This window comes from Struthio camelus, chromosome 12, assembly GCF_040807025.1.
Source record: "Struthio camelus isolate bStrCam1 chromosome 12, bStrCam1.hap1, whole genome shotgun sequence".
In the NCBI taxonomy this organism is placed as follows: Eukaryota; Metazoa; Chordata; class Aves; order Struthioniformes; family Struthionidae; genus Struthio; species Struthio camelus.
In genome coordinates this window covers 18,920,873-18,943,660 of record NC_090953.1, presented here as the reverse complement: position 1 = coordinate 18,943,660, position 22,788 = coordinate 18,920,873, and the positions used below count along the sequence as shown (strand labels likewise).

Sequence of the window (22,788 nt, the reverse complement as noted above, 5' to 3'; positions counted from 1 at the left end):
CAGCAACCTTAAAATGGCTACTGGGTAGCAGGCATTTCTATTACGTAATAGAAATCTTTACAACAAAACGAAAACCAAGAATAAAGACGCCCCAGGCTGGTGTTTCTACCAACGGCCTTTGCACGTACACGGAATTTGAGGCGGCGCTAAGCAAGGGGCACAGCTAGCCCAGGGCAAACCGAAGCGCACCAGGTTGGATGCGCAGTGATTACAATGAACATTGAGATCTAGCTGATGGGAATGCAATATAATTAAATTAAAATGACTTTTCACTCTTGCTGTCATAAGAACAACATGATTACTTTTTACGCTCAACCATAAGAATAGCTAGAAGTCTGAAATTCGCATGCTTATGAGCAAATCCTGCCATAATTTGGTTTAAGAGTACTTGATCTCACACATGCTCCTTTACATACAAAGCAATCACCCTTGCAGGAGGTTCAACAGAAAGATCTAGTAGCATCGAATACAAGGCCTGAGGAACCAACTATGTTTATCATTCACCCTAAGAGCAACTCTCGCACTTCAGTGAGCTTTTAAATATTATATAGAGAGCATCTTCCACTTTCAACCTCTACGTGGGGCAAACACTGTGGTTAGCACTTGTTAAGTCCGATGCCGTGGCAGCACGTGCCCGTTGCGGAAGCCGCGCTGCGCCCAGCCGCAACGCCAACCCCTTCTTGCTTGGAGGGCTGCGGGGGCAGCTCCAGCGAGGCCAACGCCGGGCACCGCCACCTGCCCTGCAGCCGGCCCTCCCCGGGCCCGGCCGACGTCGGCTCGGGGCTGCCACACCAGCCTCTCCACATCCACCCCCAGAGCACACCCACCACCTCAAAGCACCCCCACCGCTCCCTCGCCCCCGCGCCATTTTGTGCGAGGCTCGAAGGCCGGTGGGGGCACGGCCAGGGGCGCGTCCCGCAGCCGCCATTTTGCCCGCACCTCTCCCACCGCCGCGAGCGGGCCGGGCGGGACCCCCGCCTCAGGCTGGCGGCCGGCGGGGAGAGCGGGCTGAGCCGCGAGGGCGCGGGCGCCCCCGCCGGGGCCGAGGCCGGGGCCGAGGCCGGGGCCGGAACCGAAGCGAGGCGAGGCGAGGCGAGGCGGGAGCCGGCGGCCGCCCCGCGCCCCGGAGGGCGGCTATGCGCCATGCAGGTTCCCGGGCGGGCGCCGCGATTGTGGCACGCAGCTTCCCGGGCGCGGCCGCCGTCGCGGTGTGTGGCGCCGAGGCAGGCACACAAAAGAGCGGCTGCCGCTGCCCGCCGCTCCGCCGGCTGCGGCACCGGCCCCGCCGCTGCCAGCAGGGTAAGGAGCGGCGGCCGGGCGGTGTCATCCCCGCGGGGGAGGGAGGCAGGGAGCGGGCGGGCGGGCGGACGGACGGACGGACACCCCGCGGGGCTCCGCAGGGCGGCGGGCGCTGTGGGGGCGCCGCCGCCCCCTCCCCTCCCCCTCCCGCGGCCGTTGCGCCCCTCACACGCGGGCGCGGGGCGAGGGCAGCCAGGGGCCGCGGGCGCGGAGCTGCTGTTCTGCCTCGCCGTCGTGGGGAGGAAGCGGGGGGCGGCGGTGCCGCTGTCCGTGCCCGGTGCCGGCGCCGCGTCAGGGGGCCGGAGGCTGAGGGGTTAACGCGCCTTCCCAGAGCCCAGGGAGCTGCGTGAGGAGCCCTCCCGCAGCGCAGCACCGCCAAGAGTTTGTGTCTGCCCCTGATTTACCGTGCCGCCAGGGCGGCAAACGGAGCGGAGCTTCTGATCCCCCCCCCCCCCCCCACTTCATAATGAGATCTGGAGGGAAAAAGCTACTCGATTAAAAATTCGGCACTTCGTTTTCCTTCAGATGAACGGCACAAAACATTAGAACATGGTTTGGTTTCCCCTTTTGGAGACTGGTGCCCCTTTCATTTATGTATTTGTTTATTTATTTTGCATTGCCGTAACAAAAGGGGTCGGGGAGCCTGGGGAGCTGGATGCTGGAGGGGCGAGGACTGCCTGGTGGCGGTCGTCGTGCCTCGGCCCGCGGACTGCGCTTTCGCACGCCTGCGGTCCGGTCCACTTCCTCGGCGCCCTTCTGATGCGTGTCGCATGGCAGCGAGGGCGTGAAAGGAAAGAAATTTCAATAAAGATGCAAGAGATTATGCAGCGTACATAGTACGGCAATAAGATGTGGTGCACTGATTTTTAAGAAAAGTCTTAAATTGCTATAGTCTTTTGGGGTTAAAAAAATACAAATAGTGTTTCAGTTATATTACCTTGTCAAAACCACCATATAATCTCACAGGGGTGGGAAATCTGTTTGCAGACAAGGTTTTTCATGTATTATTATACCTGCTACCCAAGAATTCCTCCTTATTTAACCAGCAGAACTGTATATGTAAAGAACAGAAGAAACTGCTATTTTAGCTTTGTGTGGCTGTGTATAGGCAATACTATTTCCACATAAGGTGACTTTTAAGAGGGAGGAATTCTAGTGTAATTGTTTATTGCCATTTTAGGAAGTAAAAATTCAGTATGTGCTGATTATTTGTATGTTGAACTGATTTAAAGCGTAACACTGAAATTTATATAGTCCAGGTTCCCCTCAGTAAGGGGCAGACAGGGAGGAAAGAGCTTTTCCTTCCATACGTGGTGCTACGGGTACCAAACCACTGCGGGGGAAGTCGCTGTCCTCTGCTGTACGCTGCTTTGGGCTCCTCGGCTCTCAGGCTGAGGACCTGTTCTTGTAAACCTTGATTCTGTCAGGCTTCCTAAACCTAAATTCTCTAGTGGTTTAGCCCTTCTCTGCTCTTGGAAGTCTCTAGAGCTATTTTTAAAAATCCAGTGTTGCCTGTCATCAGTAGCCACGTTATTGCTTCCCTTTGATCCTCTGATCTTAAAGAATAAGGCTCTATAAAAGGCCATGGCTGCCCAGCTCTTTTGGTCAAAGTCTTATGAGTCTAAGGAAGAATCCTGAAGAATCCTCAGGCTAGGGACTGAGTAGATGGAGAGCAGCACTGCTGAGGAGGCCCTGGGGTCCTGGTGGACAGCAAACTGCACGTGAGCAAGTCCAAGTAGGCCAACAGCATCCTACGTTGTATGAAGCTAGTAGACTGAGGGAAGTGATTATCCCTCCTTACTCAACACTTATAGACTGTGCCTGTAAAACTGTGTCCCGTTTTGGCCCCCTCAGTTCAAGAAAGATTGATAAACTGGAGTGAGATCAGTCGAGGGCCACCAAGCTGGCCAGGGCTGGAGCACAGGCCCGATGAGGAGAGGCCGAGGGTGCAGGGCTTGCTCAGCCCGGAGAAGGGGAGGCTTTGGGGGACCCAACAACAGCTCCCCGGTATCTACAGGATCATCAGGAAGGCAGAGCCAGGCTACTCACAGTAGTGCATAGCAGGAAAATGAGAAACAGCAGGCATATGTCCATTCTGAAGCTCTCTTGCTTCAACATAAGGAGAAACTTTTCCCCTGCAACAGTCAAGCAAGAGAATGGGTTGTCCAGAAAGCTTATGCAGCCTCTTTCATTGGAGGTTTTTAAGACCAGACTGGATAAAACCCTGAGCAACCTGGTCAGTTGACCCTGATTTGAGCAGGAGGTTGGATAGAGACCTCTGGAGGTCCCTTCCAACCTGAATTATCTTATGAGCCTATGAACAGTTGCAAGTTTGTGCTCATCCTTAAGTGATCTAAGAAGCAGGCATGTTTCCAGAAGTCAGAGTTTTTTAGAAAGGAGTAGAACTTCCATCCTAAAACTATTGCATTTCAGCAAAGACAGAATGTAGATGTTAGTATGCTATACCAGCCAACTGCTATTACCTGTGTGGGTAAACTAATATATTACTCCTGATTGTAGGAAGAGCTATTTGGTTAGCATATTTGTATTTTAATGCAGATATAAACAAAAGCAAGAACCTACTTCTTGCAAGCAAGGACCTTTCTTAAGTAATGTCTTTCAGAGCTCCTGTGAGGCAAATAAAGCATTGCAACATTAATACAAGAAGCATATTAGTAGTTCTTATAGCTGGGGAAAATAAAGCACTGATACAGTCACATGCACATCACAGGGTAAGAGGAAGAGCTTGAAGCAGAATCAGAAATCACTAATTCTTAGACATTCCACCAAACATGTGATTGCTGAGTTGAGCATTCATTATGAATACCTTAGGTATTTGCAAATGCTTTTATTCTACTGAGGAAGAATTAAAATATGGTGATCTGACTTGTGTGGTGTGGTTTTTGTGGTTTTGTTTTGTGTGGTGGTGGTGGTGTTTTTTTTTTTTTCTTTCCGTTCCTGAGGACCCATTTACCCTGGAGAGCTGGTTGAAGCGTTCAGTGCTTTAGACTTGTCCTGCGTGTGGGAGCAGAATGTACAGCACTCAAACTTTTTGTCATGGCATCTGTGAGGACATTTTTTCCAAGTCTCACTTTTATCTAAAACTTAAGTCTCATCTTGGCTAATAGTATTGTTTTCCAGAAAAAAGAGTCTTCTACAACTGGTAAAAGCAGTTAAGGAATAAGCTATTTCCTTCTAGTGCCAGTGGGTAAATGCACTGTATCATCTGAGTGCACCATATTTCTTTTTGGCTGCAGTACTTATTGCCTTCATTCACCTACTGCAGCAGAGGAGGGTAACTCACACTTCAAGAGGACTAAGTTAGAGCTGAGCAGGGGTGCTATGGAAAACTGTAGGGTTGATAGATATTTCCACCTAGGAGAAGGAGGAAAAACCAGAAGCCCTATAGGGAGAACAAGGAAAAAGTATTATCATTCTTAGATAATAAGGTTGAGTGAGATACCGCTAAAGGTGCATACTCTGAAGTATACTCATGCATGAAGGGATCGTTTTCTTTTGAACTAGAGGTAGATGAAGAGGAAAGGACAAGTTGGCAAAAAGGGATACAGGAAGTCTTCAAAAGGATAAGTGTTTCAAGCATAACCGGTGTGAGGTTTGGGGTCTAGATAAGGATGTTCAAATAGCAGCGCTTCTGCAGTGCTGACATCCACTGATCCCCACCTGGACTCCCGCTGGGAGATGAGTGGGGTATCCTGGGGGAGTCATCTGTTTTGAACTATTAAAGATGAAGCTTCCCTCAGAGAATAGCCTTCCTAGTTACAGACTTCAGTAATCACGATCCATCCACATAGGAATAACTTGTTATTGTTTTACTACTTTAAAAGTAGGTTAAATATCTCCACTTTGTTAACTGAATAAAGCACAAACTTAATTTTGAACATTGCTGTTAAGAATGTCTGTAAGCATTATTTCCAGGTTTCTACCTTATACTTTTGGAGAGATCCCCACCACACACTTGACAACCACAACCTTTGCAGAAGTTCATCTTCCCAAGCTGACTGCACTTTATCTCTGACTGCTTTCAAGGAGTGAATTTGTTGGTTTTCTTTCCTAAAACCTTCCTACAAGAGGGGGTCCTGACCTTGCAAGCCCTTCTTTCTTAAGATTCTTCTACCTTTGTGTGTCAAGGGTTCACAAGATCCTTGAAGGATTTACTAAAATTCTTCTACCTCAATAGAGGTTGGATTTAGCTAAGATTTGGTAAGGGGGTCCCAGGAGGCAAGTTTCTTGTTGCTGTCACTGGAGTATAGCAACATCTTTACAAAATAATAAAAAAAAAATCCCGCAGCTCACAACCCAACGTAGCAGTTACTTGACCACTTTAGTCCAGGGTGGGCCAAGAGATGTTGTCTGACAGGGTAGCATAGTGCCTCGATTCCATTCTCTCCAGTAAAATGTCCTTGTTGCAGTGACTATATAGAGTCATCTCTGCTTTCCACTTATTCCAGTTTGAATTTGTTGTGGGTGACAGCCAAGTGATTATCTTAACATAACACTGCAGGGTTCTCTGGGGGATTTAGTGAGATAGCATTACCAGTAAAAATTGAACGGATCTGTTCTTACTGATTTGAGAAATGTGAAATTCTTTCTACAATAAAGCCTCAAGGAGAGAAAAGGAAGGATGCAGAAAGTATGGCAAAAATTCTGAAATATCAATGTAAATTCCTATTTCAGCAGGTAAACAGAGATAGAGAATTCATGTTCTCATACACAGACTTTCATCTTTCCACCTTGGCACGCTAAGAGCCAGGGGTTTTAGGAATGACGTCAGAACGAGCTCTTAGGACCCCAGTGCAGTCTGCTCCTCTGGATAAGCTACTGAAGAAGCACTAAAACCTGGAGAAAGTTGACCTTTTCCCTAAGGGAGAGAGCTGTCGACCTTTAAGTACTGACTTACTTGAGGAGCTCTAAACTGATCAGGGAAATAAAATTAGCATATCACAAAGCAAGAGAACATGGAAGAGAGAAAGGAAAGAAGAGGGAGGAAAACAAGACCACATCTATATTGGCGGTGAGAGTGGTGTGTCTGTCTATTTTGTATGTGAAAATTCCCTGAGGAGGAGGAAGTGACAGAAGGATTTTTGAAGTATTGACTCCAGAAGAGTGAATGTTTGAAGAGTGAACAAAATATTCAGGCTCTATGTCTTTCTTTTTCCTGGTGCTCAAGTATCCCCAAGACATTTAGCCACATATTTCTAAACCACTTTTTATTTCCTTTCCTAGAAGGTGCAGTACAGGGTGGGAGCCCTAAGTTCCCTAAGAACAGCACCTCTCCAAATGATATGATAATAACCTCCCAGAAGAAGTAGCTCTCTTTGGCATGTGGTGTTTAGGTTCAGTGAAATGGCTGGTTTTTATTTAAAAGAAAGAATAATAATGAAAATAAGAGCTCTCTCACAGCCCTCCATGTATTTTCTGCACAGAGACAGGATTGGTTTTTTTTTCACATTGGAAACAAGATTGCTTTTAGCTGCCATACTTCTCAAATCCACACCAAGTTTCTCTTCCAAAAATGAAATCTTATATTAAACATACACTAAATTTTTTGTTTTGTTTTGTCAGTATCTGTAACTTTTCCTGACTATTAAAGATTGCCATCTTAGAGGCAATTTCTTAGTCAAGAAAGGTTTTCAGAGGTTAAAGTACTGTTGGGAGAAAACATTATTAGATTTCTTGTTATGAAGAACATTTGATACTAAAAGCAAGGCAGTTAGGCGAGAGAGTTTACATTTCTATCTTTTTTCATGTGTACAAAATATTTGCAAAATTTCACTTTAATAAGCTGCTTTGGCATACTCTTGATGAGCTAACATTGAACGCAATAACCAGTTAAGGAAAGCTCTAGTACTAGTCTATAGTTTGGAACATTCATTTAAAAATTATGAAAGTGTAAGTTATTAGATGAGTAATGGGGCATTTCAGAAAATTCTTCCAAGCGTAGTGGGTTTTTTTCCCCCTCCCTTTTTTCTTCCCCCTTCATCCCTATTCATTCCTATGATCCTTCCGTGGCTCATATACCAAGCAGGTGGGTATACATATTCATGTTTTTAATGTGGTTTAAGTGCTGAAGCCTTCCTGAGTAGTGTGCTAGTGAGGAGGGGTCTGGACACTCAGCCTGTCCAGGGGCACGATGATAAGGAACACTGTGTGCTTACTTTTTCTCTCTCCAAGTAACTAGGGCAGAATTTGAAGTTACTTCACAGTAGAAACAGTTTGCTTGAATTTCTTGCTCCATGTAACATCACCCGAGTTAGTTTTAAAGGCTCTTCTAAAACCACTACATAGAATGTGAACTGGCAAGGTTTCGGCACTGTGGCTGCCCCCAGTATACTTTTATGGACAGGTCTAGTTTCTCTCTCCTGTAAACCAGAGTAAAATCTATTTTATTAACAATAAGAAAGGAAGGCTTATCTTACCTGAAGGCCTCCTATTTCTATTTCTGTGTATTCCCTATTAATGAGCAATCATGCCACATGCAAGGATTGTATTCGGAAGGACATTCTGTGTGGCCGTATGCTTACTGGCCCCAAATACTAACTTTTGTGTGTGCGCTGGGTCTGAAATTTCTGTACTCCTTTCATTTTTAAAACAAAACTGTATCATGTTTCATTAGTCACATAGAAGGACTTCTATTAATGTAAGTTTAGTTCCATGTTCGTATTAGAATTTCATGCCCGTTAAGCATTTCCCAGGTAAAGGAAACCAAATCTAGACAGTAAGTACATAGTAGAGTGAAAAAATGTTTGGTTTCCGAGAGTTTCTGTGCTGTCTTGAGATGGGGTGCAGATCCTGTGCCTATATTTGTGTGCATACCGTTTAAAAGTCTATTACAATTACTAATGTAGGTGTAGTCATAAGAACTGTTCAACAGAAAACACAGATATTTCTATTCTTATAAACTAATGTAGGATAGGAAAGAAGTAAAGGCTTGCCTTGGTTCCAGACTCTTACTATGCAGCATAGCATGTTGTTGCCATGCTACCAGAATTGCTTGCCTTGATATTTAAAATTACCCAAATTTGCATTTAAAAAAGCATGAACAGTTGACAGTACATTAAACTGTAAAATAACCTGACAATCCATAAACCTTGTCAACGATTTGTTCATGTATTTTTGACCTCCACACGTTTTTTTCCTTTAAATCTCAGAGACGAAGGAACCAATAACATATGGAAACGTTTTGTTTGCTAGTGCAATAAAGGTATGTGTCGAGAGGAATATAAATTACAGTTTCCATACTTAATGCATTTTGCCTACCTCATAAAATGCCTCTCGCTATCCTTCGTAGTCTCTGATTTATCGTTACAAAGGGAAATCAGAGCACAATGATATTTTCCTGTTATTGCTGGGTTGTGGAGGAGAAAGGAATGTTTCTCTGTGCTTTAAAAATAAGTTGTATTCTTTAGGCACAAAATACTAGGTTACTGGAATACAACTCTTGATTAGAGATAAGGTGGCTTTAAAAAGAACCTTATCCCTGTGACATTCTTTGCCAGTGAGTCTGCGAACGTGACTTTAATTATGTAGAAGTATTTGACACATTACGGCCCAGGAGATCAGAGCTGTGGCGTGCTGGATGATAGACGGAGAGAGAAGGAATTCAGATGGTGACTAGAAATTTCATACTCGATGCTGCGCGAGTGGCATAAGAGGAGCAGAGGATGCGAACTGTTCTTGGCCGAGCGGCACCGCGTTTCTGGTGCCACGGTGGGAGGGTTGTTGGGGGCAGAATTCTTCATTGCTGGGTAGCGACTACCTGCTTGCTTCAGGGAAGACTTGCCATGAAAATAGCTGTGGGTTATCAGGAGTGTGTCTTTAAGTCAATTGTTGTTTTTTGGTTTTTATTTTTTCTTATATATATAATAAAGGGTTTTTCTTTGTGTTTTCAAAGCTGGGAGAAAAGCTCACTATTCCTCCAGAAGTAAAAGGTGCAGTGTGTAACTGTTGTGATAGTTACTATTCTTAGTACTTGGAAAGAGACACCTTAGGGTTTTTTTTAGCACTTCTACTCTACACCTATCTAGAACTGTAATAAATTATCTCTAAAGCCTGTATTTCAGCTGATATTTGTCCCCCATTTATTATCCTACACATACGTGTAACTGGAACCATCAACTAGCAGCTGATCTAATTAGAAATAATGATTTGAACAAAAAAAGCGCTGTTAAGATTATATTGCTCTAGGGAAGAATAACCTTATATCAGTTTTATTGCAGCATAAGATGCACATATCGGTACCGTAATTCTTTTGTAGCGTCATGCTAGTTAAGATTTAGCTTTTGAACCGCTTATCAGAAAGTATCAGAACACAGAAAGCACATTTGATGGCCCTTTTTTACAGGTAGAGAGACTAAGACAGCTGCATTGAAATGACTTGCCCAGAATCCTTCACCTTGGTAGGTGACTAAACCAGGAATAAGACCAAGGTTTCCAGGATCGCTATCTAATGGCTTATCCACAGTGCTCTCCTAACCTGATTCTTGCTTTGTGCAAGAACCGTTACCTGACCAGCTTCTGGTCATACAAATGTGTCTTTCTCATTTTCGTACAAGAATGCTTTTGCTACATGAGTAGATACTTTGTACAAAACATAGTATAAACCATAATCTTCTATGCTTTGCACCCTAAAAACTGGAATGAGGGAAAACTGGGATTTTTAAATATTACAGCGTTAGCCTTTTGTGAGAGTAACTTTTTTCCCCTCTCTGTCTCTCTCTGTGAATATCTCTGTAATTATCTGAGATTTTTTAATCATGATTTAGTAAAATATTTCTTACTTGGCTTACTCTTGAGCCAGCATCAAATTAATTGAGATGTGGTAACACTTTTTTTTTAGTGAGTTTTGTGGTATGTTATGGTTTAGTTAAGGCTCCAGCTGTTGATGTGTGAGAATCTCAGCTTTGAGTTTCTATTCACACAGGCCCCCAAGAATGGAGAAACTGTGAATATGGACTTTAAACATCTGAAGCAAACTATGACATCTTTAAATGATTTTGGAGAATTCTTGTGATTGCTAATGCTGTAGCAGTTGTAATGGAAATAATTTGCTTGAAATTAACCAGCATCTGTTTGAATGATTTAAGCTTGAGTTACTGTGTTTTTTCTCCTGATTGTAGTTAACATTTTTATAACCATTCACAATAAATGTAGACAAGCAAAATGCCAGCCAGAGTATCTCAACTAGCTTTTTTTTTTAATCAGTAATTGTTTCATTAATGTAGTAATTAAGATAATGTAGTAAATTACTGTAGTCCTGCTAAATAGCATCACAAGGTTGGATAGCATCACAAGGAGCCAGGCTGCTGCTACTCACTGTTAAGTTTCCTAACTCACGCCAGCCCAATGGTTCTTGCCTTTTGACAGGAATAAGTCTGTGTTGCCATTGAAGTTATACCTCTCTCGACGTCAGCTGAACACGTGATCCTAACTGGGGCCGACAAGTGGGGTTGACCCTACCTGACGGGTTGACGACAAGCCGCTGTTGGGCTCATCAACACCCTTGCTGCTGTAACCTCTGGCTGGAGTGGGAGCAGTTCCTCCTCCTCCTCTCTTCCTCAGACTGTCCACTGTGAGGCCAGCAGTGGTTTCTCCTTTTGAACAGCAGGCCAGGCTGCCCACCACAAGAAACATACTGAAAACCACTGAGACCCTCATGTATTATAAAGACCAGCAATAGGGAAAATTAAAAAAAAAAATTTTAACAGTAAAGTTTGAAGTGTTTGCAGTTGGCTATGCAATATCTAAAATATATATATTTTAATATATATAGCTAGCTATAAATAATAATTCCATACATGTGGAACTAAACAATTAATCAACATAGTAGGAACCTTGAGTGAAATTGAACTGTTCTTAAAATATATATATGTTTAATATAGTGGAGTCTACAAACCAGCTAAGGGTATACGACCCCTTTGCGGTAAGCATTTACAAAGACAGCGGTTGACTGGCATTGCTGATAAGACTGACCTGTCTAAATAGACCTGACAGCTTGGTATGTTCTGTTTACATTTTATCTGATATAAAAGGATAGAGGAAATGAATATTGTAACAGCAGAAAAATGTGGTACAGAGCCAATACGACCTCATATTGGGGTAGGCCGTATCAGGGTGGGAAAGACTGGATTTAATGAATAACACACAGACTGAACATTTACCGATAACTTGGAATAACAGGTATATCTCTAATTATCAGGCAGTTCATTAAAATAGGCTAATTATACTCAACTGGAAGAACTCCACTTGATGTTACTGTTTTGTTTAATTTTGCTCTTAACCTTTTTGCTGGCTTAAATTATGAAGATAAAAAAAAAAAACCCTACTTTTATGAATGAATGCATTAAGTCAATCAGTTATATAAATATAAAGAGTTTGTGAGCCAGCACAAGTGGAAAAAGAAGTTCTGTGCTATGGAGACTATAAAAAGACAGCTCTATAATTATTACACTGTGTTCGTTATTCTTTTGAGCAGTGCTGTAGCAGCGTAGGGTGTCAAACTGTTTCATGCACCTGTAGCCTGCAAACTGACTTACAGTTTTTTACACTCTTTGTTGGAGGGGTGGCTTTTCGACATAATGAAATCTTACCTAGTGGGCTTTCCAAAACACAAATTGTTTAGGATTTATTTGCCCCAAATGACAGTTATTACTATAGCAAATAAAAGATGAAGAATTACATGGGAAGGGAAATGTTATGTAAATGTTCAGGGCTTGAATCCGATGCAGAGATGTCAGAGGGCACATAAGTTGATTACAGCCTTGCAGTGTTAGACTACGTATGATGATACAAAATTCTTTCCTGTGAGGAAACCTTCTAGGGTCCAAAACCCATTGAGAAAGCCCAGGAGAGGTCTGCACAGTGTAACCACATTTGTTGTTTCTGGATGGGTTTTTTTATTGTTTTTTAACTAGAGACAATTGTTTTGTTATCAAGGGACTTTACTTGTCTTGTCTTTGCAAACGAGGTGGCTGCAGGCTAACCTTTGATTTGAACAGGATAGTGCTTGTCATATTTCCCTTTTTGCTACAAGATACAAACTTGCCGTGTGCTTTGCTCCCCCAAATGCCAGCTCATCCCTAGCTGTGCAACTCTTTGTAACATGGGAAGTTCTAGTTTGGAGGAAGAGGAGCATGCCATGGTGTAATTGTTCAAACCACGATAATTAAACGTATAAAGATAAAGGCTAGTTGACTTAATGACAGAAAAATAGGATTTGGGCAGTTGTTCCTAGCAAGCACAACAATTATAAAATATACAGTATTCTTTAAGGTGCATATTCTGCCACCCTTTGTACTTTGTCCCTTCTCTTCTGAAGAAAATGGACCAATAGCTGCGGACAAGGCATTGCTCATTCCAAACCTGATATCAAAAATGTATACACACACAGTTCTCAGCACCAGTTGGAGAAAAAACAATCTTCTCATGACTAAGTCCAACACTGACGAATAAGTATTAGAAAGACTCATATTGCCATTTACATTCTTGCTTAGTAGCTACTTACTCCGTGCTTAGGCATACTGAGAGATACAGAATACTGAATTAGAAAATTCATAGATAATTACAAAATACACTGTGAACCACAATGTATCGATGCTGATGTTTCAGGTAAGCTATTTCAGTGATCCATCAGTTATTTCATCTTGAAAGGAAAAACATTTAATTCCTGAAAGTACTGTCCACGTGCATAGCTACATTTACTGAGAGCTTTGGCAGTAAATTTTTCATTCAAGTTAGTTAAGCAAAACAGAATTATCTCAGCAGAGATGAAGTAAAATAGGGGAATTCTTGCTTTCATATAAGCTTTTACATATATCTGTAAAGCTTCATTAATACTCTGCAAAACATACTCTAATCCTTTGATAACCATATGACACCAAGTATGGGGGTAGGCTATCACCTTCCCCCGTACCAGGACACAGCAGCCTTGCTCTTCAGGAGTCCTGCCTTTTATCCGAAAGATCTGTTACATATGGAATTTTCCATGTGATACCATTATTTTACCTGCTGCAGTCACAACAAATCTCTTGTTTAGGCTAACTGTAGATCTGATTAACCCTGACACCATATCTTACTCAAACACATGGTGCTTTTAATAATTAGAATGACTGAAGTTGTATTAACGCTTTTTGGAGTATTGCATAGCAGTTAATTTTCAGCCTTGTGGAGGTGGTTAGCAAAGATGTCATTTGCTTAAGTGTTGCACAGGCCTGTGTTGAATTTTTGAGATGTGTCCCCTGGGAACAGAGAGTCATTAACCCAGAACTCTTACTGCTGAAAATACAGTCCATTATTGTAATAATGCACCAGGCTCTTATACTATTATCTACTGGTATATATCATACAAAGTTCTTAACAGAACTCTCTTTAAGAGAGAACTTCAGCTACATTATGGTTCTGGGTATTCTTAAGTTTTTGGTTTCTCCCCAATAAGAGCTAGAATATGAGGTGCTAACAAACTAGAGTTAGCTTTAGTGAGAATTAATAGTTAACGTGGTTTGTAAATTTGGAAGAACAGTTATAATTATTGTTGACTGGTAAACATTTTAATATCACATTGTCTTACAAGCCATAAATGATTATCAAGGCATGAGTGAAGTTGCTGCTAAAAAAAAAAAAAAGGGTAACTCTTTTTAAAGACTTTTTACTGAGATTAACACTAACCTAATGCTACAGCAGCTAAACTGTTATTCATTACATGTCAGAAAATTGATCATTACAGTGTCAAATGAGTTAATAGAATTTGAAATGCAGGCTCCCACCCAGCTTGCACAGCTTCTGTGGCAGCATTTCTGAGTTGACAACTGATGGCCTTTTGAAGGCAAGTCAATAGTTTGCTTTGAAAAAAATCTGAAGGCTGAAGAATGATTGTCCAATGCCAAGCAATTTGAGACAAGCTACTTCTCAGTCTGGCAAGGGATAAAGCTTCCAGCTGCTGAACTTTGATAACATGGATATATTTTGTTTTAGTTGCTCACTAGGGAAGTGATCTATAGTCTTTCCAGAAACAAGCCTTCTTGGTTTCAGGGCTCATTTTGAATAAGCAGGCTATAAAGGAAAATGCTCTTTAAGATACAGACAAGGTGGATTTCCACGACCAGCCAACAGTTTTAGCTTTTTTCATCATCTTTTACTATTTTCACAAAAATACAACTCTTAAAACAGTTGAACTTCTAAACAGTGTATTTTTCATTTTCCATATACGTGCCGAAAATGCCTTAGTGTTTGCCAGGAGCTCCTTGGCTCTCTTTGTGTTGTAAATGCATCTGCTGTAGTTTAGCCAGCCTGAACAGTCTATGGTTGTCATAGTAGATATGTTGTTAATGTTTATCTCCTCTTTGTCTCGAAGACACTGTGTGATTTCTTTTCATGTTGTTTTACTATCTACAAGATCATAGTACTTAGAGCAGGGTGCAACCTGGGAGTCCAATCTGCTACACCTGCTTTGGGTCCCTTAGGAACAGTAAAATCTGCAAAGCTGCCCCAATTACCTCATCAGAGATTCACAAATTGTGGGGGAAGCCCAAGGCATTAGGACACCGCTGTGGCTTCGGTATTGGTTTCAGCACAGTCCCCTTTCCCAGTCTCTGGCATCAAACGTGTGTATAGGAGAAGGTGGCAGACAGGCATCTCTGTCTGGCTGCCGAAAGAGTGTATTGAATGATACGCTCAGACAGATGTACGTTAATGCGGCTTTGGGACTGCTCTGACTTTCACTAGAGGCTGATTGAGTTCCTGGCTGATTCTGAGATTGGAAAGGCCTAAAGAGGGTCTCAGGCCAGCTTAATCCTTCCCATGTTTTCTGTAGTCTTTATATGCCTTTCTGCTGTGTGCTCTTAACTCAGGTAAATTTGGAGTAACAGGTTTGAATTGAATAGAGCAAGGCTGCTGTTAGAGGACAACCATAGCCCATCCCATTTCATAGTATATTGCTCACTTTTGTAGTGAAAAGCTTGATATCACCTTATTTGTAAGATGGTCCACAAACCTATAATTCGAGTCCTTGCTCTGTACTGCTTTATTGCCTGTTTAGCCTATCAATTACTGATATGAAAGGTATATCTATGTCTGTAAGGACTTGCTGGGTTTTAGTCAGTATCTGCAGTTAGAGGCAAACAAATTTATCCCTGCTACAAATTTAGAAGGAAAGGAAAGGAAAAGAGAAAGAGAAAGACAGGCTTAAAGTCTCTGATTTGTTGGGAATTGTTAGGATTTTCCTAGTCACGTGGACTCTCAATGTCCCCATCTCTCACAGAGCACAGCAAGGCGCGAAGACTCAGAAGAGACAGCTGGAGACTGTCTCCTGTACTTTCCTGAAGTAGTTATTACCACAAATGAGCCTGGAGGAATGACATACATTCAAAGACTATTCAAGAGGTATAGTCTAAAAAGAGCCAACACAGTATTAACAGCAAAGTATGAACTGCCAAAGACGTAGGCCAATCTGATCTACTGTTTCTGCTCTAATATTTGTATTTACTCTTATTTTGATAATGACAATACTTCAGCTTTATCACATACCCACAGAGGACAGGATCAAATTCTCTGTGTTTGGAACAGTTGCTGTCCCTACAGTGACTTGGGAAAAGTGAGAAAAACATTCAGTTCTCTTCATGAAGATGTAAAGGAAATGAACGCTTCCATGGACTTTTTTGCAGACTGATGTTACCAGGAGAGGTATATGCTCAGAAGTGATTCGTCTGCTGGGGCTTCATCTCCCAACAACAGACTTGATTTATTTTCCCTTGAATCCTAAGGATTCAGTTAACTACTGAAATCACATAAAATCAAGGTGCCTATTTGCAAAGATTGTCAGAGAGATTTTCATAAATATTCATTCCCTTCTTAACAGGACCCCCTAAAGATCGGGAGTAAACCAGCGCTATGTAGCCCTACTTTGTCTGAGAAAGCTTCTTTGATTAGTTCTTTGATTTTCAACAGCTTCTACCACTAAACAAGATAGATACACTTGTCTCCCTTCTGTTTTACATGCCCTTAGGATCTGACGGGATAAGAACCCTTGTGCCTCAGGAGCCAGGCCGCTAACGGAGTCGGACTGCTCAGCTTTACTTGGAGCCTTTAAACAAAGGAATTAATGCCTGCCACCTTCAGTTGAGAGAGAAAACATCTGTTCAGTCAAGGGTTTGACTTGAACTTTGCCTGCCTCCACCTTTACCATAAAACTTTTTCAAGTTAGAGTAGACAGTTTAGCCAAAGTCCCATTGTTTTAAAGAATCCTTGAACTGCAAGCTAATTGTGTACTTAATTTTATCCAGAGACCTTCCATGTGTTGAGTTTGAGGGCAACATTCTCTTACATCCCAAAGGCTGCACAATCCTTTTATTAGCCTGTGCCTCACCCTTGATGCTATTTCACACCCTCTGTTTTGAACCACTCACGAAGGTGTCTCGTTACTTCCCAAACACCAGAGTGATCTTTTATAGTAATCGCTACAATTTGCAGAGCACTTGAGCGAGGAGTTATCTCTCTCAAACCTCAAGGTGTTCTTAAAACAGGTACTTGGAGCTGACCCTGTCTTCTTACCCAAGATTAATGTCAGACTCCATAAAGCACTTTTCGTCCTTGGCACCAAAGCACCAAGGGTCCTTCTGCCCTTTCGCTCAGCTCCATTGCTGCCCAGTGAGAAGCTGTGGTATGTTTTGGAAGTCAGCAGAGCTTGCAAGGTACATACTCACTGAAGATGAATGCTCTTTGTTCTTTATCTAGCATCAGTAAAGAAAGCAAAGGTGTGAAGTCTTCTGCATTTAGGTGATAAAGATACTGAGTCAGAAAAAAACAAGTGTAAAACATAGCTCCATCCTCCAAAATAAAAAATTCCTATCTTTGGTGTGGCAATTTCATGGGTATAAATCTGGGTAAGGTGTCACCCATTTGTCTGCTCAAAGCTTTTCCATAAGAGGCACTTGGCCATCATCTGTAAGTTACTGGCAGTATTTGGTAAAGTACCTGAGTAACTGTTGGAAGAGAATTAACTGCCTTGCATATGTATTTAGCTACATACCTGGATCTATCGGAACATCAATACATGCATAAATACATTCTTGCTCTTCAGCTAGATACCCTGAATAAAGACTCTTAATGTCATATATGTCTGTGGATTCTGGTACAAATACGGGCAAGATAACAGTAGTTTCCTGTTTGATTCCTTTAAAACAGAAAGGCAGAGAGAGACTGACTCAGGGATAAAGATGTGAGTACACAAATACAGCTAAATGACAATAGCAACCGTCATTACAAACAACTAAGAATGAAATAGCTATCAAGTTCTTTATCTATCAATCACTTAATTGACTTAATTGGTGAAGAGAAGGCTTTTCCCAGACATCATTCTTTGCATTGATAAGACAACAGTAGAAAGAGTTTACATCTCAGAACACTCAGATGTGGATTGACCCAATTTACATCTTCCCTAAGATGAGAGCATAGTAACATTTGGAAATAGGGACTTAAGTAGAATTGGAAATAGGCTTTCTGTAACTATTCACCTTATTAACTCTGGTAGAGTTATAAGAGCCTCATCCTTTGAAGTACAGATCATCTACAGCTCTCATGGGAGATTAAAAACATTTGTGCAAGTGCTCAGTGCTTTTCTGGAAACTGAAAGATCTGTTTGCAGGTCACCCAAAGCAAGCTGCAGAGAACCAGAGCCTGAAGAAGCAACAACATACTAAATAAAGAGCTTCACCTGCCCTTAATTTAGGGTAAGAGATGATATCTTCCCTTACAACAACTTGATTTTGGGGATGATCCATCAATGGCTGATTGCTTTTTTTTTTTTTTTTTGAAACTGCATAAAATAATGTGTGAAATTTGTATGGCAAACTATAGGTGGTGGGCTGCCTTCTTTTACAACTAAGTCAAATGAATCTTCCCAAGTTCCTCTGTCTCCAGCATCCCAAAAGCGAAGAACATCTTGGCCACCGTGTTTTTCATCCTTTGTTTGCTTAGTTAAATTATTTTGTATTGCGCATAAGGGACAGATAGTTTCACAAATTCCCTGTTAGGTTTCACAGATGCAGGTTTAAGGGGATTATTTATGCTGTAGGATTTAATATCTGCCAACATGCTGCTCATTTGCCTGGTGTCACTGGGGACTAGTTCTTTCATTTGCAATTTCTAAATCCTCTTCTTCAGACATTGAACTTTTCAGAGAGCTGAATGTTTGAAACATCCTGCAATTATTAATATCATGAATTTTATCTCAAATAGACTATGAAGGTTTATTCAACTAACATTATGTGTGCTTTAAATATGATAGGCCCAGTTGCTTTGCTTCTGTTTGAACAGAACAGATAGAGCTAACGCTGTGGCTTGCTGAGGAGTGACCTTGGGAGCTGTCCCTTCACTTTGTGCGTGTTTGAGGACTGCTTCTTTCTCGTGCCCTCTGCTGAGCAGTTTTGGGATTAGCCTTCCCCAGGGACACTGCTGGAAGCTCGGAAATACATACCCTGTGCTTCTTCCTTCCAGAAACCTTGCAACGAGTAATGAAGCCGTTAGACCTGTGCTCTGCATGCCTAACGAGACCCCAAGCCTCGGCAAGGGTTGTTAGCAAAGATATGCCTGGGACTTTTATCAAAGCCTTGTGAAAAATAAGATAAATAACTGTAAATTGATTGCAGTAGATTACGAGGTCTTACACTCTGTGCAAACAAGCTATTCCTATTTCTGTGAGGGCAGCTCCTCAACAACACACTTTGATACATCAGTACTTTATTCGCTGTAGTAGTCTAGATTTAAGCAGTCAAATGGTGCGATTCTGCCTCTTGCCTCACGAGCAATATTGCTGCTGGGTTGCGTCGCTCGAGCAGGCAGTGTGCTGCTTTCCCCTGCCCCCTTTCGTTGCTAGGCTTCTCGTCTGCTCAGCTCTTCCCTATCAGATCCTACCAGAGACTGAACAGCCGGGTCTAGAGAGGAGAACAGGAGCTCTCTGAGACTTCCCGGGCAATAAGTGATAACCTTCTCATAAAGCAGGATGCTAAAAACATTAAAATGCAAGAACAGAAGGTGAAATCAAAATGTGAGTCTTGCTTGAAATGTCTGAGTTAGCTAAATCTGTATGCTGTTTTCAAATTACATTGCCTGTTCTTTTGTAATCGAAGCTTTAAATTATTTTGTTTGCTGCAGTGATTGATATCAGAGTTGTAAGGAATTTTAAAAATTCTTACGACAGGAACCTTCATAATAATTAGTAATATTCTTTTAGAAAATTGAAAATAACCTAGTTTCTTCCTCAGTGGTTTTTGTCCTGTTCTTGGCAAGCATTTTCCTATGCTGTATTTCTAGTGCTGTGAGAGCCATTCTGGATTGCTGATAGGCTCAAAACTCAAGCAGTTTGTAGGCAAATGACCAGATGCCTTGATTTGATCATTCTCTGCTGGGATGCTGCGAGCTACCGAAATGCAGTCTAGCATTTTATGAAGAGGCTGCAGTCCCCTATGGTCTTACCAAGAGCTCATGCTGTATTCAGTTTTCTTTGAACTGTGAAAAACTGATGGAGGACAGAATTTCCCTTTTCAAAATCTGTTCTGTTTCAGTGCTACTAAATCAGAAATGTGTATTCTGTTATACTGCAACTTTGCAATATACTGCATCTTAAGCATATTTTGGTACTGCCAAATGCCACAAGAATATTAATATTTCATGGAACTGTCTTCTCCCCATATTAAAAAATAATACTTTATCTTGCCTGACATTCAGAAAATAAAAAACGCAGAGGAACCTGAGCAGAGACTATGGAAGAAGAGAACATTTGAATATCATTCTTGCACCTGTGCAAAGGTCATTTTCATGCACTAGAAGGCCAGGGGATGCTGCAAGATGAAGGCCTGAGCATATAAGAAATTGAGAAGCAGGCAAGGCTGGAGGCAGAACCTCTGGATCCCTCTGCCACACTCACGTGTGCGGTGAGATGCTCCAGCAGGCACTGCAGAGCCACGGCGGGGATGGGGGGGGAATCACATCCCTTCTAGAACTGGCAAATTTCCCCACTGCTCAACATGTATACAGTGCTGTGCTCAGAGGACATCGTTTGACCTTGAAAAAGTCAAACTGTTCTCACAAGCCTCCAGATCATACTAACTCGTTGTGTAGAAAGGTACCTGATTTTGTGCATTTAAAAGAGAGCTTCATTCTTTCATATGAAGGCTACAGTTAATGTCTTACGCATCTCAGTGCTGCAGAGTAAAAGTGTTAAGTAGAAGTAGTACCTTGCTAGAGTTGCAAGTGATCCTGGCTAGATTTGCTCTGTTTTGCTTCATAGTTTCCATTAAAGTTTTGAGTCAGATCCCGTTCATGAGGCGTCTTGTACTACACAGAGAAGTACGTACCCACCCGGGCATTGTATAAATTAATATTCCGTCCATGATTGTGACTAGTAGTTAATTTATCATTTGGCAGTGAGAAACAAGAGACTAGATTACTGATTAATTATAATCAAGCTTCACAGAGTGCTCACGTGTATGCTGAAGAGGAAGTGTTAATACACTAGTGACGGCATTTTGCAATCTGCAGTCTATTTTGATGGTGTTAAATCTAGTGATCTAAGAAATAAATAAGAACAGTGGTAAATAGTACCAGTATTTTTAGTTTAGCTAATTAAATTTTTATGACTGGCACAGAGGATTTGAATTTATGGCATCTTCAAGTTTGGCAAGGGGAAATAAAAGAATTCTCAAGAGTTGACTTCTGCTGTAACCTGTCATATCTTGTTATGCCATTTCCAACTCCCTGATTTAAAACAAAACAAACTTGTATTTATTCTTCACTAGAAAGCAGAGGAAATAGAGCACAGTAACTGCAGCTAGCAAGTACATCCAAGATAATACCACGATTGCTATCAGTGACTGTTTTCAGGGATTGCATCCAATGAGTATCCAAAGAGTAATTAGGCCTTGCCACTTGGGAAAAAGCTTCAGAAAAATACCATGAGGAAATATTCATGAATTTGGATAACCACCTGATATACGCTTATCAAATGAAATACAGACTAACGCAAGAATATGGCCTCTTAAGGGCACAGCATGCATTAGCCAAAACTAAGAGCAAATCTCTTCTCACTCGGTGCACAAGGAGAAGAGGTGCTCTTGAGGCAGTCTCTGCATCCGTGTTTCTACCCTCCATACCCTGGGTATAACTCCAGTTACTTATGGTGGCTGCTCTGCATGAAAACTTTCTGGGTTTTTGTTTTATTTTCAAACAATACTTATTTTAAAACAAAAATATGTATTGTTTTGTTTTAAAACAACAAACTGTTTTGAACCGCATTTTCGGCAGACTGGTGTCATTCCCAGCTGAGGTCTCAGCAGCTTTAGCTACAGATTGCTGTTGAGGGACCCTGATTCACTGGAGGAAGCGAGCCTGGTGGATGATATAGGGCACGTACCTGGCAGCATGGGGGAGACGTGAGCACGGTTCGGTCTTGGCCTGTTTATTTCCCTGCGGACACTTTTGGAGGCAGGCTGCAGCCCTGGTTACACTTCTGGAAGGATATAGTTAGACAGGGCCCTTTTTTTGGCTCTGAGACTTCTCACTCTTCCTAATGAATTCCTGTGCTCAGTCTTCCTAATGAATTCTTGTGCGGTATCTCAGGGCCAGATACAGCCTGATTTGAAATATGTCACCCTTAATTTATGTCTGTGGCAGAGACATAGAGTTGTGTTAAGGACACAGCTGATTGGGGTTGGCTGTGAGCTTCAGGATGAGGCAGGGGCAGGGCCATTAATTAATTCTGAAAACCGCTCTCTGTCGGATGCTGCGAATCTAGCAGAGATCACGGCAGGAAAAACTGACAGCTTTCACCCAGTCCTGTACTCCACAGCTTCCCTCCCACCATCTCCAGTCGAGGCCGCTCTCGGCTCGTCCTCCCACCAGCGGGAGAGAGGCCGCCAGCAGCAGAGGCCGTACCCACCTGCGCCCAGGGACGGAGGTGCGCGGGTGAGTTGGGCATACCCCGATGCCCTGCGGCTCTCAGGAACGGCCGAGACCCCGGGCCGGCTCCGAGAGGAGAAGGTACGGCGGAGGCTGGTGACTGGCGAGGCAAAGTGCCATGCCCATTGCCCCGTCCTCTCAGCGTTGCTCCCCAGTTAGGGGGACCTGCAGCGGGCGGCAGAGCCCTCAGCGTGGCTCCTACCCACACGCCGTCGTGTCCACACGGGAGCAGTCCTCCATCCACACGGGAGCAGTCCTCCAGTTCTTTTGCAAGAAGCAAGAGGGAGGCTCTGTAGTCTCCCATCTGCCGCCTTTCCCTCTTACTTTGCCCTAAAAAAAACACTCTTGTTTCTACTGCTTTTGAATCAGAACTATTTGATTATCCTTTGTGTTTGGAAGCGGGCAGGAGCAACCACATTTTGCTTCCCACTCCTCTAGCTAGCCTCGTTTGGCCATAGCGTCACTCAGAAAACAGTGCTAATTACGCATTGCCGCAATGTACGCTTTGATCTCATTGTCAGAGAT

General features: G+C 42.6%; 1 protein-coding gene across 8 annotated transcripts in view; it reads left to right on the top strand.

Annotated features, from left to right (window-relative positions):
* The first annotated feature begins 1,069 nt into the window (after positions 1 to 1,069).
* The window catches only part of APBA2 (amyloid beta precursor protein binding family A member 2), a 115,110-nt gene continuing 93,391 nt past the window's right edge, over positions 1,070 to 22,788 (top strand). For 2 of the 8 annotated variants that reach the window (XM_068958931.1, XM_068958928.1), the window contains exon 1: positions 1,201 to 1,299. The gene's annotated coding sequence lies outside the window, so the exon portion shown is untranslated. Of the gene's footprint in view, positions 1,300 to 17,953; positions 18,039 to 19,194; positions 19,355 to 22,788 lie in introns of those variants that run through there. The other 6 variants (XM_009681485.2, XM_009681486.2, XM_068958933.1 and 3 more) reach the window with 5 other exon arrangements.